The 17,590-nt window shown below is 38.0% G+C and overlaps 1 long non-coding RNA gene across 1 annotated transcript; it reads right to left on the bottom strand.

Moving 5' to 3' along the window:
• Positions 1 to 11,576: 11,576 nt before the first annotated feature.
• LOC109075895 lies at positions 11,577 to 16,903 on the bottom strand. Its single transcript, XR_006161291.1, has 6 exons — positions 16,351 to 16,903; positions 14,202 to 14,375; positions 12,563 to 12,883; positions 12,259 to 12,382; positions 12,004 to 12,152; positions 11,577 to 11,923 (listed from the first exon to the last, which is right to left on the bottom strand). It is a non-coding gene; the product is annotated as an uncharacterized LOC109075895 (long non-coding RNA).
• Between the last annotated feature and the right edge of the window lie 687 nt (positions 16,904 to 17,590).

Below are 17,590 nucleotides of genomic sequence, written 5' to 3'. Positions count from 1 at the left end.
ACGGTTTCTTCTTTCCTGTGGTTCCAGGGACACTTTCTTGTAGAATTACCTCAATTCACATATTAATTTCTATAAGTTCACTTAAAATTTACAGCCAGATGCACAAATTGGAACTAAAGTTCCAGGAATGAGGAACTCCGTTATACCCATATATAATATTTGAAAGTTTTTTGTTTGTTTGTTTGTTTGTTTGTTTTCCTGAGGAAGCAAGTTTTCTTAAAATACCTTCTGAAGGACTTCTGTGAGGACCAAAGTGAAGGATTTAATTGCAGAAAACAGTCCATGAAAGCAGTTACATCCCATTCAAAATATAAACCCAAACTTTAGTATCAGTCATAATGGGTCACAAAACAAACAAGAGCTGATGGCAGTCTGCACGTTTTCTACACAAAACAATCATTTGTCTAATCTAGGAGCAAAAATGCTTTTATGATAATAAAATAATAAAATTTCAGCATTTGTATAGTGGTGCATAAGCCGTATAAGCCAAATCTATCACGGAGAGCGCTTCTGTGATTCCCTCTCTGGGCCACCAGAGGGCTCCATCACCAGAGTACTAGTTTTCCCTCACACTACATTTCGACATTTCATGTGCCCAGGTGGTCGACAGGCGGCCCCTGGGCACAGGAAAGAAAACTTGCATGACAGCGAAACTTAGTATGACCACGGGAATTCTTCATCAGGAGACCATTCAATTGTACATTATTTCAAATTGTATTCCCAGCATCACTCCCCTTCATCTTCTAACGGTTGGCATTAGAGACTGACTACCCGGGGTTGCCTAGTGTTTTTCATGATTTAAATGAAGCATTCAGCAAAACCAAGGCCTCACAACTGCCTCCTCACAGACCCTCATACTGTGCTATCGACCTTCTGCCCGGCTCTAGTCCTCTGAAGGGCCGCATATTTCCCCTATCTCAACATGAACCCGAAGCCATGAACAACTACATTCAGGAGGAACTGGCTAAAGGCTTCATCCAACCCTCGACCTCACCAGCGTCAACAGGGTTCTTCTTCGTGAAGAAGGAGGAGGGCGGTCTCCGTCCTTGCATCGATTACCAGGGCCTCAATGAAATGACTGTCAAATTTCGTTATCCACTACCCTTAGTACCCTCTGCACTGGAGCAATTGAGAACTGCTAAATTCTTCACCAAGCTGGATCTACGCTGTGCTTATCTCATTCGGATTCGTGAGGGTGATGAGTGGAAAACTGCCTTCTCCATGACCACTGGACACTATGAATATTGGGTTATGCCCTTCAGCCTAGTCAACAGTCCATCCATCTTCCAGTCATTCATCAATGACGTTTTCAGGGACATGCTCAACAGGAATGTCATCATATACATTGACGATATTCTGGTCTATTCCGAATCCCTCAAGGAGCATATCCAACATGTCAGGGCTGTTCACAAATGCCTAATCCAGCAACCAACTTAATGCCAAAGCAGAGAAGTGCGAGTTTAATCTGACATCCCTTTCTTTTCTGGGCTACGTGATTAGCTGAGAGGACATGGCCATGGATAAAAATGGCCCCTACCCTCTACTATTAAGGACCTGCAACATTTCCTAGGATTCTCCTACTTCTACTGTCACTTCATCAAAGGTTTCAGCTCCATAGCTGCTCCTCTCACTAATATGACGAAGAGGGGTTCTAATTGTCTTCACTGGTCATCCATTGCCTGAGAGGCTTTTCAGGAATTGAAGCAATGATTCACCACTGCACCCATATTGCACCATCCTGACCCCAGTTCACCATTCATAGTGGAGGTTGACGCTTCCAAAATTGGAATAGGGGCAGTTCTATCTCAATGTCGGGGCTCACCCGCTAAGATGTTTCCATGTGCTTATTATTCACGCAAACTCAGCTCAGCAGACTGAAATTATGATGTTGGTGACAGGGAATTGTTAGCCATTAAAGCTGCACTAGAGGAATGGCGGCATTGGCTGAAGAAAGCAAGGTATTCATTCACTGACCATCGTTACTTGGAATACTTGAGAACGGCCAAGAGACTCAGTCCATGACAGGCTAGGTGGTCCCTGTTTTTCTTTAGATTTGATTTCACTCTCACCTATCGACCAGGTTTGAAGAACACAAAGGCAGATGCTCTGTCACAGCAATTTGAGTTATTCTGACTCCATCAGCCAAAAATTGTCATTGCCCTGGCTCTCATTTTGTCACCCATCCAGTGGGACTTTATTACTGAGATTGAGCAGGCCAGTACCGACCAAGATGCCCTGGCTGAATGCCCCCAGGATAAGTTGTTTGTTACTGAGGCTCTTCGAGAGAGAACTCTCACATGTTCATGCTACACTCAGCTCAGGGCATCCAGGTATTAACCCTCTGGAGTCTAAGGGTATTTTTGGGGCCTGGAGAAGTTTTGTCATGCCCTGACATTTGTGCTTTTTTCAGTTTCTTATAAATATCTAAATGGCTGAAGTCTAATCTCACTGTAATCAGCACAAAACTAGGCTATAATAATATGTGAGCAGCATGTATGTACATGATTGTGTTTTTGAGAAAAAAAAATGTTATGCGTGGTTAGTGAAAAACTAAAAAATGTTAAATCACTTGAATAAGGCAATAAAACACATACAGAAAATTGGTTCCCAGATATTTTGAGAACTGGAGCTTGTAGCCTAGAATTTTTTTTTTCTAAATGATGTGAAAATCATCTTGTTTACTCACTTACAGAAAACAATATATTGATTTAAAATTTTCTAAGACAATTTTTGTTGGTAAAAGTCATATGCGAGTAGGCGTCAACTATCATGAATTCACACCTGAGAAGACAAAGGCCTGCATAATGAGCTGCATAATGAGCCATTCAGTCAGCTGTGTCACTGAGAGGGATGAGTTACAAGAAAGAATGTGAGGACAAAATAAATCTATATAATTTTATGTTTGTAGTTTATTTAGAATATATTTAATTATCCCACAACATAATTTAATATTCACTTGTGAGTGCAGTTAAACAGTTTATTAGGAAAAAATCAAAGCTGACTTTCAAACTGAATTTTTTGCCTCATTACTCCAGTCACACAATCCTTCAGAAATCCTTTTAACAATCTTATTTTCTACAAAAAAACATTTATTGTTATTATTATCATTATTATCATTATTATTATTATTATTATTATTATTATTATTATTAATGTTGAAAAGAGCTGAGAATTTTTTTTTAGGTTTTTTAGGGGGGATAAATTGAAAGAACAGCAATGATTGTTACATTTGTTACAGTTACATTTATTGGTACATTTATATTATTTACATCAAGCTTTTGAATGGTATAGTAGTGTATATTGTTATTGAAACTTCATAATATTTCACTTGATTATACATTTAGTCAGGAATTATAGTTTGGAAAAAGTCTTTGGAAACAAGTCTAACTAGTAAAATGTTTACACGTTATGTGAAAACTAGTACAAGTATATAAATCAATAAAAAAGAGACTTACTCATGTTTATGATCTCTGCTGAATAAAGTGCTTCATTCTTTTTTCTGAGGAAATCCAAATCTCAAATCCTCAACCACATCACATCTTTTTGGGGTGAATTATGTCTTATTCCTCCCATCGCGAAGCAAACAGTAAAATAATAAAAACTTGAAGAACAGTCTCGCTGCGTTGTCTTCTGTTGTGTGGGCGTATTCAAAAGCCGCGCGCTTCAGTGAAACATTTGAATCTCAAAAGCGCGCTCGGCGCGGGGGCGTGGTCGCATTAGAAGATTAATGAAGTGAGACGTGAAAAACGGACATCGCGTTGTTTTCATATGGATTACTTTATCACAGAATATTTGTTTTCAGCAGCACTTGTTTAGTTTTAAAAGTAGACATGTCAGGCTTTCTATAGATATCTCTCTCATGTCTCTTCGTTGAGTATTCACTGAGTTACAGTTCATTTTAATGACGCATTTGTATCTGAAGATCAGCGCAGACAAAGGCTGCAGACAGCACTCCTTGTTTGTTATCTTTATTTTATAAGTGCACAAAGTTTTGTTGTTATTATGTCTGTATACAAAAAAAGTAGACCCTTTACAGATTCGATTGATGTATTGCACTTATCTGTACGATCAAAACTGAAAGTGTAATTTAAGTTCTTTTCGGGGTTATCAGGAGAAAATACCCCAAAACGCGTATACGCGTTAATCGACTCCAGAGGGTTAATGCCACCATCCAACTACTTCAGAACTGGTTCTGGTGGCCATCCCTAAGAAAGGATACGATTAGCCTGATTCATGATTGCAGGGTGTGTAATACTCAGAAACCATCCCACTTACTACTACGGAGTCTCCAGGCCAGGACCGGCAGACTGAAGGACAGGCTGTCAGGAAGATGAACTCACTCCCGAGCTTGCCCCCCCTTCCCTCTTCTGCCCCAGGCACCATTGAACTATGAACCTCCCCGCCAGGTCCCACATCCCCAGGTCCTTCCACTCCCCCCATCCCACTAACATACGATGACATGCACCAGTCACTTTGTGCAGCATTGGTCTGCTCACTACGTCATTCAGCATAAAACTGATGTCATTCTACTTCCTCTTCAGTCAGTTTAAATAAAAGAACTGCTCTCTGAGCCCTTTGTCACTTTAATCAGACTGAATAAGCTTTTTTTTGCACCACAATATTTTATCTGCAATGTTTGTTCACCTCACTGGTTTGCACTCTATCTGCCATGTGCATCTTTATTTAACTTTATTTGTATTTTTATAATTTTTTTACATGCCCTTATTTGTATAGTTGTATTTTATATTTTATATTTTATCTGCATCTATCTGTATTTTTAGGCTCTATTGTTAGTGTTATCTGTATGCACCATGGGTCTGAGAGTAACGCAATTTCAATTCTCTGTATGTATGTACTGTACATGTGGAAGAATTGACAATAAAGCAGACTTGACTTGACTTGACTACCAGCAGGACTTCTTCAGCTGCTACCCATCCCACAACGTCCCTGGTCACATATCGCCATAGATTTCATCACCGATCTACCTAGTTCTAATGGCCATACCACTATCCTTATGGCTATTGACCGCTTCTCTAAGGCCTGTCATCTCATTACCCTGCCTAAGTTACCTACCGTCCTGAAGACCGCGGAACAACTATGTAATCTAGTCTTCCGCTTCTATGGTTTACTGGAGGACATCGTTTCCGACTGGGGTCCTCAGTTTACCTCCCATCTATGGTCAGCTTTCTTCAAGGCACTGGAGATCAATGTAAGCCTCATCTCTGGCTACAATCCCCAATCCAATGGTCAAGTAAAGAGACTCAACCAGGAACTGACCTGTTCCTTTGTTCATATTGTAATCAGAATTAACAGGACTGGAGTCGTTACATCATGTGGGCCAAATATGCTCAAAACTCTCTCCGCAAACCTTCTACTGGATTAACTCCATTTCAGTGTATTCTGGGATATCAACCACACCTGTTTCCATGGTCAGGAGAACCATCTAATGTTCCTACAGTGAATGACTGGATTCAGAGAAGTGAGGAGACTTGGAATCAGGCTCATCATCATTTACAGCATGCTGTAAGACGTCAATGGATTCAGGCGGATCGGCATCACCGCTTTGCCTAATCACTTCCTTGTTTCTCCTACATTTCATGTCTCCTTGTTGAAGCCTGCTGCTGGCCCAGTGAGAGAGGAGAGGAGGTGCTCGAAGACCAGGGTACACTTCCCATAACGGTGGAAGGTGAGGAGAACTATCAGGTTCGAGAACTGCTTGACTCCAGACGCTGGGGGAGAGCTCTCCAATATCTGGTCAACTGGGAGGGTTACGGCCTGGAGGAGAGGTCCTGGGTGAATGCGGATGACATTCTAGATCCCAGTCTTGTGGAGGAGTTCCACAGTAACTACCCGGAAAGACTGGCCCCCAGACCATGTGAAAGACTCCGGCGTCTACCACCTCCTTGCTTCCGGAGCCGCTTGCAGGGAGGGGGCTTTGTCACAGAGTGCGCTTCTCTGATTCCCTCTCCGGGCCACCAGAGGGCTCCATCACCAGAGTACTAGTTTTCCCTCTAGTACTAGTTTTTCCTCGTAGTTTTTCCTCGCACTACATTTCCCATCAGCCCCGTACCAGGCACTGATAATTGACTATTTAAGGAGCTCTTCCACCCAGACTCTTTGTGAAAAACATTACAGCTGATAGGAAAACATAATTCAGGAAACTGTGAGATTTGTAATGTGCCAGAAACAGTGGAACATGTCTTTATGATGTGTAGGCAATTTAATAGAGAAAGGGTTTTATTTAAAAGGAAAATAGGGGACAGTGGGGAAAGTTTTATCTTTAGAGATATTTTGTCTAAGGCTTCTGATCATAGAGTAATAAAATATATGTTTGAATTTTTAAAGCACACCGGACTCATTGATAGAATATAGGGGTGGGTTTTTATTTATTTATTTATTTATTTATTTATTTTTTGGTAGCTTGCAGGCTACATTATTTCCAAAGATTTAAGCCATAGTGATGATCAGGCACAATTTATATGGAGGGTGGCGGTAGTGCGCTAAGTTAGTCCGCATTCGCCGTTAAGCAGCTAAAGAAGAAGAAGAAGACTCTTTGCGAAGTCTTGTTTTGCCTTGGTGAACATTTCTTAGCATTATTCCTGTTTGATTTGACTGCCTTTTGTTATTACCTTGCCTGTCTCCCTCTCTCTCTCTCTTATTGAATCGCCGCCTGCCCCTCTGATTTTTGCTCTGTTTACTAGACTATTGATATTGGATTACTGCCTGCCCAGACCTAAGCCTGTCTCAGTTGCTGATTGATATCTAAACTCAGGTCTGTCTATGTTCTCCATTCTGCCTGCCCTAAGTTACTGCCTGATCTGTGTCTTGACCTCTGCTTGTCTGATTAAGTTTCCAATAAAACTGCAAATGGATCCCAGCCATGTTGATGAATCTTTACACTTACAGTAACACCACTGGATAATGTTTGAAAGGGAAGCATCAGTTGTGTCTCCCTTGAGCTTGATGTGAATGTGTGGAGGCATTGTTCATGCATAAACATATTGTAGCAATTGCTCAATGGGCACAAGATCCATTTATATGCAAAAAAAAAAAAAATGCCATCTTTGCACATGGACCTTGAAAAAAAAATAATAATCAAACAGAACCAAACCCTAGAGACTATTTTGTGATGTGAAAGGCAACAGACAAGGAAAATATAAGTACATTTCACATTCAAAATATCTGTATAACATTATGAAATATCTGGGATTTAGAAAAAAAGAGAGAGAGAATCAGATGGTGGTAGTCACAGCATCTGCCAGAAGGGCTAATGGGATAATGCTAACCAGAAAAACCTGAGAGGTAAAAATAAAGTACAGGTAGCCTAAAAGTCAGGTAAGTGGAGGTAGTGCAGCAGACAGGCAGCTTACAAAGGTATTATGTAAGTTTTGAAATAGTTTTCAGCCGCCAGACGAATCTGTAGTCGATAAGCCAGATACTAAAACAGATAAACTGATATAGATAGAGTGACTCAGAGCTGAACTTACGTGTTACACCTGTATAAAGAAACTTTTATCTCCTCTTCATCCTTGCATTTTAAAGAAATGCATTCAAATTTGGTTTAAGCATATAATGTAATTTCAATTTTAAGAGCCTTCTAAAAGGAGACAGGCAGGCAATGATAAATGTTTACTAGAATTTAATGATGTCCTTGTGGTTTATATATTGAATGAAAAAAACAAACAAACAAACAAAATAAAACACATCACATCAGCCTACACAGCTTTTGAATGGGTGTTAATTGCTCTTTAGAATCAGATGGTGTTTTAAGTAATTGCAGAGGCAGGATGCCATGGGTGAGCCTGAGATTGTTATTTATGGCGTTATCATTCATTCCAGAAGGTTAGTTTCAAGGAACATCCCAGTATGAGCCTGAACATGAATTGAATTGAAATTATATTAACATGTATCTAATCTGGCTGAGGTGGGGAATGTTTATGTTGTGGAATTGTGTGCCTATCCTTAAAATGAGTGACTGTTAAGGATTGTATACACAGCAGCTAATATTATTTCCCTGAGAAATGAAACCTCTTTTTGTATAGTCTACTTACGTATGTTATGTTGAAGGTTTTTGTATATCTCATAGCTCATACAAAAGCCATAGGTGGTAACTACTTAATGTAGTTTATGCAAATGTATAGCTACCCAAAGTACACTGATTAGCCTTACTTAATTAAAATAGCTTTGACATACCATCAGTCTCCCTCTATGTCTGTCTACTTCTCAGGTAGCCTATCTTTGTACGGATTGGTAGCTGATTTTTATCAATTTGTACGATCTATTGGCGTCCCACTAACATTTCAGTGGGCCTTCATGCTTATGTATTTTTATTTTATTTTCCCCCTAAAAAGCGCATTCCACCTCCTTAAATAATGACCTTTTTCTCATGCGATCGGGTTGGATAGTGACTTTTTTGGTGGGCCAAAAACAACTGCAATAAGTTAAAATAAAAAAATATAAAAATGAACTTTTTTAATGTAAGAAGTAAGTAAACGATACAAAATCAAGTAGGATAGTCTATAAATCAACTGATGCCATCTGAACATGTCTGATATTGTTAATGCCCTTTAAAATAAACTCTAAAGAAGAATGAGGATGGTTGACGGTAACAATACAGGCTAATGGTTTCTGTTTAGATATTATTCCGGCTTGCTACGGAAGAACGATTGTGTCTGGAATGACATCATCAAAAGATCATAAAGTTTTTAGAACGATACTGGAAATTAAATTTAGATTTAGCCTATATCTAATTAAATCTAATTACTAAATCACTAAATGGTTGGTTATTTTTGGGTTGTTCCACTACTAATGGATCTTTGTTTTTAAAAGCATCCAGAAATTAACGTAAACTGGTGCTGTTTATTTAATTAATTTTGGAAATATTTGAAGGTCAGCGGCCAATAAAGTTATTTTGACTCGTTTTAAAGGCTAGTAAGGGAAAGCGTGGTGTAGTGAACTTCATCTTCACCCTCCATCACGAGAGTTTTAGAGAGCCTGACCGATATGTGATGCTGAGAGGTAAAAACGCGATAAGATTAAATCAAAGTGACTGCTATGAAGTCATAAGAAATCTCCAAAGATAAACAACGCAGTAATGTGACATGTGAGCGTTCGATAGGAATGTCCTTTTTTTGTCAGTAGATGAGCTGATGAAAGTGACACACCCATTACAGGTGAGCAGTGAAGTGTCACGGAATCACCTGCCTCACCAGCCTCACAAGCCTCCTACACCCCTTCACAATCACCTAAATATTAATCATGGACACCTGCATCCTTTTACAACACCATTCAAAAACACACTCACCTCAATCACTCGTAGGCTGGCCTCAAGGTTACAAGCTTCTCAGCTCTACCTGTCAGCCTGTTGATCCTAGAATCCTCTGCTATCTGTTGAAGGACTAGAAGTTTCGGTTCAGATAAGACTACGTTTTCTCTGCTTCCATTGATCACCTCAGTTTGATTCTCCTATGTTGGAAGATTCTCCTCAGTTGTCTTAATAAATTTACCTGCTAGCTTGAATCTGCCTGTTTGCCTCCTTGACCAGTTGTGACATGAAGAGTACTAAAGGCAAGAATGAAGCCAATAACTCATCATATTCCTGCTTGCAGACAGGTGAATCAAGTCAAGAGGTGAGACCAGAGTCTACATTATGTGATTGCATTTCTCATGTCAAATTAAGTTAATTATGCCTACTTGTATGATTAAAATTCTGTTAACAGTATTGTTTTCTGGTTTTAATGATTTATTTTATTCATTTATTTGGCTTAATGTAGATGATTGTCTTGCTGGTCATTTTTGCTGCTCTTCTGTGTCCGACCGTCAACAGTGCGGATGCTTCAGTGGGTTAGTATAACTGAAGTTGAACTTAATTTAGTTTACATATTCAGTGACTGTAGTTTTATTTTGCATGATTCTGTTAAAGAAGGCACTAAAGGCTCTTAATACACAAGTTTCACAATTTGAGTTGAATTACTAAAATAATTGAACTTTTTCCACAACATTCTAATTTGAGATGCACCTGTATATACTGTAGCCCTGTAAACAGGTAATTTTTTCGCCTACGGTCTTAGGCCTATATTAGTTCTTTACTTTATATGAAAAAACAAGTCTTTTTAACATTAAAGGGTCATGGAACCCCCCTGTTTCAGAGGTGCTTTTTCACACCTCCGATTTGAAAAACTTTCTGAAAAGGAGCGTTGTTTACTGGGGGTACGGTGTGGGGCTAGAGTGTGGAGAAAAGGCGGAGATTGCATAAAAGGGGAGTTACAATAAGTGAATAAATACTGCTAATTTACACACTGATAAAGCAAACACACACACGTTGACAAGATGGACAGCGACGCCGAGAGCAGCAGCTACAGTGGTTCTGAGAGCACTGTGGAAGTGGAGGACTTCTCCCCACCAGAATCCCCACACTTTGATCAGAATGATGACGGGTCCACTGCCTTATCAGTTTGGACCCTCACGTGAATACACTAGAACGTGTAGACGAACCAGATGAAGCGCCGATAGAAGTTTTATTCTGGTAGCGGTTTTATATTAGTAAATTAACAATTCGAAGTTTATGTTGTATATGAATGCTGCAAAAGTAAACTAGACAATTTTTGTTTTGCAGACATGTGTAACTATATGTCCCGTATTAAAGTAATGTAATACATGTGCATCACGTTGTAATCTTATAATAGGTGTTTGTGTGGTAATTGCTCCAGACTTGGTCCCCGGGAGAATGTATGTTGCAAAGACAAAACACAGGTAATACTACTAATGCACTGAATGGTTTCTGAAGCAATATCGCCTAAACTTCTAGCCAATACCAGCAAGTACTGAAGTCAATTTTCTTGCAAATGGGTTATGCACAGATGCGAACAGGTGAATGGTGATGCCTGTATAACGGATCATCCAGGTTTTGAGCCTGTGGCTCTAAACCCATATGTTCTGCAAGCAGTCTATGGCACGTATCGACAGTTGTTTGGAGATACTCGAAACCCTTCCCTCAACAGGTCTGTTTTTTTTAATTATATCAAAAAAAGATTATTTGACGTACTGACTTTAATGTGAACACTATATTGATACACTGTTCAGTATTACAACTGTGTATCCACCTACAACTCCTGCCAGCAAATCAACAAATAAAAATATGTATATGCTACAAAATGGTAGTTTCTCTGCTTCCTAAACTTGTACCTATACTTGTGAAAGTCGTGACATTTGTCAAGTATGGTAACCCATACTTGAAATTGGTGCTTTGCATTTAACCCATCCAAGTGCACACACACAGCAGTGAGAAGTGAACACACACCTGGAGCAGTGGGCAGCTATATATCCAGCGCCCGGGGAGCAACTGGGGGTTCAGTGCCTTGCTCAAGGGCACTTCAGCCATGGGTATTGAGGGTGGAAGAGAGCGCTGTTCATTCACTCCCTCCCACCTACAACTCCTGCCAGCACCGAGACTTTGGGAATCATGTGAGAATAGCTCTCAGAAAACCAGAATACCAATGTTCTAATGGTCACATTGTAAAAAGTATTTAAGCAATGTTGAAAAATTCAACACACTAACAAGAAATTCATCAATGTTCTTGTCATTAAACATGTTTATTAAAAGTATTATTTACAAAAGATATATGCAGATATAAATATACAGTTGAGATCAAACGTTTACATACATCTTGCAGAATCTTAAAATTTTTATTATTATTTCACATAATATGTGTTTACGTAAAGGCTAAGTGCATAGGCTAAGTGGCTCTTCTACTCCATTGTCAAGGATTTGAAGCGTGCATTGCTACAGTCTCAAATTTTTCAGGTCGTGTGAACTGGGTACACAAGTGTTCTGGAATGTGCAGTTTCTTGAGCTCATCCTGGAACTGCTTCAGCTCCTCTAACACACTGTCAAAAAGAAGCTCCAGTAATTGATCTACATACCCTGCAGAATGAAAAGAACAAGCTATTAAGAACAAATACTATGTTGTAATTACATATAGTCAATGCTAATAAATTGCATACCATATGTAGGCCTTGTCTTTAGTGGCCTCACAGTGCATTCTCCCTTTTTGTGACGAGGATACTGCATGTGCCATCTTAGCTGTCCAGTAGCAGTTGTAGCTTGTTCTCTTGCAGTGTTTTCGTTGTAGTGCATAGCTGCCAGTTGTGATCTAAGGTGAAATTGTATGCAATTGTAACGCATTAATTCACTTGCAAATGAAAACATACCTGCACAACATCCTGACAAAAGAAAATACCACACTCTTTGGCACAAACCAAATGAGCAGACTGTGGAATGACTCAAGTGAGGAAGTCTGGTGGTCGCCACTTAGATTTTCTAGGTCCCTAAGCAGTCTTGGAGCCAGGATTATGTCTCAGGGCTTCTCACATGCAGCAGTACCTAGTGAAAAAATAATAGTCAACTTGCGTCAACAGTCAACAAATGATGCTTCAGGTCAAGAAATGTACAATAGTAGAATTGAAATGTAATCATTAAAATTTGATCTAACTAAAACCATAATGCTATGCATACACAAAGCAAAAACATATCTGTATATCTGTTGAGCCTGTATATTCTTACTTGGTCTTAGCCACTGCCTTGCTTGATCTCCAACAAGTGGTTCATGGAGGCATTTGGTAAACTCCAGGTGAGAAACTCCATACCAGGTGAGTCAGCTCTGTGTGGAGAGACTGTTGACCTGAAACTTTATCGTGTCTGCTCTGGAGGAATGTCCTTTGTGAGAATCGATTTTTAGTCTGGATTTCTACACCTGTATGTTCCTGTTTGTGCAAGCTGCTTTGTGTGGTGTGTTTGCCTGTCTGGACCTTGATTTCGGCCAGGATTCTGATCTTCTGATGATACTGAATAAATCAGTTTGAGTCGCCTTTCTGCACTTGAGACCTTTATCCCAGAGAACCCTGACAGTAACAGTAGTAAGTAAATCAAAAAATACATAATACATACTCAATAACCCACCTCTCATTATAGATACTGTGATTTGTCTGAACGAAAAGTGAACACTTTTGTGTTGTTGAACTGCACAAAGGCACAAACACGAGCCATGATTCTAAACAACAATGAGTGACACAAGTGCTACTTTCCAAAGCATATATACTGGGATAGCTCATGCAAATCACAGTGCAGTTATTGGATTAGATGAGTCCTTTTCATGTATAATGCTACATTGCTCATGAATAATGGGAGCTCAACCCAATGACGTAAATGCGTAATGTGCAGCCAAGCAGCCAATGAGCACTCAAATGACTCGGGTTTATGACACATGCCTTGAACGTAACTTTTTAAACTGGATGAACGAAATGGTCCCAAAAAGCGCAAAAATGACCAGTTTCCCCTTTGTAACATTTTTTTTTTTATGACAGCTATTACTGTTTTAAGCAATGTGCAACAGGTATATATCTGTTAACATCTCAAAAAAACTGAAAAAGGCCAAAAAAAAAAAAAAAAAAAAAAAAAACTGTGTAAATTGTTGTTGATTAACTATGCATAAAATGTATTATAGTTTAATAAAGGCTAAAACAACCTAAGTCTTATCACTTTCCAAAGAAATCTGTGATCTCGACCTTCATATTTATAAATCCAAAATTCAGAAAACATCTGTCAAGTTGTCAGGCATGACTGCATATGGTCCAGTTAAAATGAAGAGACAATATATGTCTATTGTAATATAGTATATAAAATAATACTTCCATAGAAAAACATTTAAATACTCGTATTTAATACATACAAGAAAAGTAATATAACTGTCATATTGCCATATTTTAATATTATTGAGATACTATTATAGTTTTTATTAATATTTAGGATTAGTTTTCATTTTTATAGATGTTTTAATTTTAATTTTAGTAAGATTATGGTCAAATTGTTGTATCATTTTCATTATTATTTTTTATAGGTTTATATAGTTAATTTGAAATCTAAATAAATTGTCTTCTCCTGACTAAATACTTTTTATTTTTATTTATTTATTTATTTAAAGAAAACTCGCTCCCACATTGGGGCAAACACTATCCCAAATGTAATGGGCGTAAACAGTCTCCAATCAACATTGACTCCCAGAAAGTCGTTAAAAACCAAGAGCTGGGATCTGTTGACCTGATTAACTTCGGTCTTCCTCACACCATGAAGATGCTGAAGAATAACGGACACACAGGTGTGGAATCAGGAATACAGCCTACAGTATGCACATAAGTAAACACACCTGCACGTATTATCGGTGTTCTCCTGCATGCTATCCCTGCAGTTAAGTGTGAGCTGAAGGAAGGAGCAGTGGGACTTAGAGGAGGAGGTCTGAAGCACAAATGCACCTTGGGGTGGAAAGGACCTGGTGAACCATCCGGGATCTGAGTACTCTCTGAACGGACACAGATGAGGCCTGCAAGATCAAGTTGTGACAGACATTGAAAATGTCGCTTGCATTTTGACTAAGGTGTCATATTTTCCTATGGAGATGCACATTGTCAGCCAGCGAAGTGATCTTAATGACAGCACCGCAGCAAAAGTTCAAGATGGCTTTGCTGTGATGGGCTTCTTTATTGTGAGTCGCATTTACAGGGTTCATCCGCTAGAGGGCAATATTACCATTTTAAATGACAATTTATTTAGGACGTATTCAACATTTTGCCATATCTGCCTATTATAAGTGTACCCAATGTAGATTAGGTACCTAATCTAACTGTTTGTTAAAGATCTCAGGGAAAACTGACAACAATAAACCACATTAAATTTTTTGGTAACGCTTTAGATTACAGCCTGCAATGTACCGTGTAATTAAACAAAATTTACAGTACCTATTTGTAACTAAGGAGTACCTCCACAGTACCTACTGTACTCGTTGCTATAAGGGAACAATATGCAACGTTTGGGCTATAAGGGGGTAATAACCTAAAAAAAAAATTATAAAGTATTTATACTGTAAGTTTTTTGTACCTAAAGGGTACCTATTCTAAAATTACGCGGTATGTTAATGCATCAACCAAATTATCACTGAATCAATGTTGAAGTTTAACACTGATTTTTTTCATCCTCAAATAATGTTATTTCGAAGATGAAAAATAGATCAAGATATAAAAATCAACATTTCTTCAACTTAAACTAAACCACTTATTTAACATTGAATCTACATAGAAATATGATCAAACCAATCTTGATTTTTACTCCTTTCAATAAGAGAACATTCAGGACTGCAAATTAATATGGTTTTGAATCAAAAGGTCACTCAATGTAAACTACATCCTTCAGTTTACATGCAAATATTTATTTTTGCCCCCACACGATTTAAACAAACTATTTGAACAGGAAAATAGCAATGCATTTAAGTAAGACAAGTGATTCTTTTATTTAAAACAAAACAAAAACAAACACAAACAAACTTTGTGGTGCCCAGCCTCAATACATATAGGCCCTGATTCACAGACAGGGATTAGCTTTTAATAAAGGATGAGGCCTTAGTAAAATTGGGATATTTAAAGTTTTTTATAAAAATGCCTTAGGAAAAACACATTACTTGTGTGCATCTTGAGACAAAAGAAACTAGGCTTAAGGACTAGGCTTAAGCCTTGTCTGTGAAACCAGGAGACGGAACTTAAAATACAACATAGGCACATAATATGATAAAATGGATGACAAAGTGACTTAATTACATGGAATAATTAATTCTGAATTTAAGCAAATGCCAGGAGAAGATCTGGTAAAACTGACGATATATAACAAACACAAACTGCATCTGTGAAATAGAAGTAAATGCAAATGGAAACTCACCAACACTCACTCTGTGTCCTCTATTTTTCAGATGTGCTTGTAATATCAAACTACTGTATAATGATTTAAATGGCTCATTCTATATTGTTTATAAGTTATATATCAACATATACAAACTTGATATGGACTATATGCTCAATATACAAATGTTCCAAATCTGTATGAGTTTCTTTCTTCTGTTGAACACAAAAGAAGATATGTTAAAGAATGTTGGTAACCAGACAGCTGACAGTAGCAATGACTTCCACAGTATTTCTTTTTTTCCTACTATAGAAGTCAGTGGTTACCGTCAGCTGCTGGGTTACTAACATTCTTTAACAAATCTTCTTTTGTGTTCAACACAAGAAAGAAACTAATACAGATTTGGAATAAGGTGAGTAAATTACCATTTTAATTTCTGGGTGAACTATCCCTTTAATAATCATATTAAGCCATTTTGCATTTTATTTTTCCACCCCCAAAGTTTAAGACTTCTTGAATAGATAATTAAGGCTTTTCTCATTCTATTTAAGATACAGATGACTTTTTATGGACTTAAATTTGATAAAACTGAATTTAGGATCAAAGGACCCAAGTGGACTCTGACTTACCAAACATGCACACCTGGTGCCTCTAAATTGAGGTTTTTTTTTTTGTTCAACCTCATCTTTCAGTCTCCTGCTGCCCAATTCATCTGAGAGGCCGGCTCATTGGTTAGACAGCATCCTACGTGCCTCAACTGATGCTCCTCCCACAACAGCAAAACGGCCGACCTAAAAGAGTGTCAGGGACATATTTGCACAAAACATGAATAGGTTACAAATAAATGTCAAAAATAAATAAATAAATTACAAAAAAATAAATAACTCCTAAAATTTAAATGAACATAACACGTCTGGCATCTTCGAAGTGAAGAATCCACTTTGGTTCTTCTAACTCGGGCAAATCCTTTAGAGGGAGTGAAAGGCAATGAGTATGAAACCCCAGATCTCCAGACAGAGTTCTTTCACTTTGGACACTTGTTCAGCCGGTATTACAGTCATTTTACAATAAACAATGTCTTGAAAGTGAAACCCACCCTCTGACCTAGTTTTAAAAAACAAAGTAAAAATGAAGAGTATGCAACACCTGTCGAAATATCCCTCTGATGGGCCTACGAAAAGGCAAAAATGAAGGGTGAAAAACATAGCCATTGGTTAAATATATATATATATATATATATATATATATATATATATATGTGTGTGTGTGTGTGTCAAAAGTATAAAGTAAAACAAAACAAATCTATAAAACTGGTCACACATAACATAAAAATTACATAAAATCAAACAATGCTAGGTTTTCCTTTATTATCAAACTCAAAGTAGGAACACGAAAAATAACTTTTGTACAAATATTTATTACATATTAATATTTTCAATGTTTTTTTTTTCAGGAAAAAAAAAAGTCAAAATCCTGATCAGCATGCTCATGCTGTCACACGCAGTGTTCAGATACAAACATTACACTCTCACGATCATATCTGTTAGGGTTTGGAGGAAAAACAAACCGAAATTTAATATATTTAAGGAAAGTCCTTACCTTGGCCGTTGGTCTGTGCAGCGCGCGTTCATGTGACTCTTAGCTTGGCAGATCACTCGGATTTGTCCAGAAAAACACAAGTTGTAAGAAAAATGAATAATGAAATACATGTGAAATGAAATACAATCGATGTGCTTCTTTTCTCTGAATCCGTAATGTTCTTCGGCTCGAAAATAATTAGCTTCTGTCAACTCATCAAATAAAGGAAACTCTCTGTGAAGAAAGTAACGTTACACAGATTTTTATATTACTATTATTATTTCTAGGCGT

This window comes from Cyprinus carpio, chromosome A12 (assembly GCF_018340385.1).
Source record: "Cyprinus carpio isolate SPL01 chromosome A12, ASM1834038v1, whole genome shotgun sequence".
Lineage (NCBI taxonomy): Eukaryota > Metazoa > Chordata > Actinopteri > Cypriniformes > Cyprinidae > Cyprinus > Cyprinus carpio.
The sequence above is the reverse complement of the archived record's forward strand: the minus strand, read 5'-3'. Positions and strand labels throughout refer to the sequence as shown.